Consider the following 1,138-nt stretch of genomic DNA (forward strand, 5'->3'; position numbering starts at 1 on the left):
TGATAGGGTTTGTACTATTCTCAGTACTTGTATTCACAATGCAAACCCAGTACAAAAAAAATGTCACTAATGTTATGAAACTAGTCAAGCTGTCTGGGCAGGAAGAGAGTACAGTACCTTGAATCGGCCTTGGGTGAAACTAATGCATCTTGTAATGTGGTTGTTGGGATGATATTTCTTTCCTGACAGAAGAGCAGTGTGAAAAACATTTGGTTAAGGTTTGTTCATGTATCTTATACCAAATGAAATAATATGGTTGAACCATTGCCGTGAGGGTAGGAGGAGGGAACTGTGTTGGATAATTACGGTGTGATGCTAGTACATAATCTTATCAACAGTTAGGTGTAGAGAGCATGGGGAGGGAGTCTAACAGCACTTACCCGAAACGTGTACATTTGACAGTACATGCTCTTGCGAGTCCATAACAGATGGTTCTGATATGTAGTGGGATGTTTCATTAAATTAACCCAACCATATGAACAAAGACGAGCATTGAACTAACCTTTAAAACCTTAACCGTGGAATCTGTCGTGTATTGACCGGGACAGAGCCAGCCTCCACGTTGAATCGATGACATACATCGGAATGTAAGTTTTCAAAATATGTTATATTTGGCCACATGTATTTTTAGTAAGGAATATTGATGTTGGTAAGTGGCCTGGTTTGTATTTTGAGTAAGGTTTATGGGAAGGCTGAAGTAGTAATCTGTTGGATCCTGATGTCCTGAACATAATTTGGCCTATCTATGCGTTGCAGTAAAACAACAACAATTATATTAAGTACGCGTTACGTGGTGTAAGATGCTGTACAAGAACAGGGTCTGTACTGAAATCAAACTGAAGATCCGGGTTGCAGCCCATTTCTGATGCCCCATACCATGATATTATTTTGATTATTGCCAAATGTGCAGTGGAAGTATGCAACATCTCCAATATTAAGTTTCGCAGTTTCGTCATTCAAGTACAGGCTACATTCACATCTTTGTTTCATGATTGTACACAAGGTAATTTAGACTCAAAGTCTAATCAAGCTTCGAAAGGGAGTCTCTGCCCAGTCTTAAGTAATCTTACCCTCAGTACTTTTCTTGACAAAACCTTATGGATGTCGCGTCAGGTAATCTTCGGGAAAGACCAATCAG

Source organism: Haliotis asinina, chromosome 16, assembly GCF_037392515.1.
Source record: "Haliotis asinina isolate JCU_RB_2024 chromosome 16, JCU_Hal_asi_v2, whole genome shotgun sequence".
Taxonomy (NCBI): domain Eukaryota; kingdom Metazoa; phylum Mollusca; class Gastropoda; order Lepetellida; family Haliotidae; genus Haliotis; species Haliotis asinina.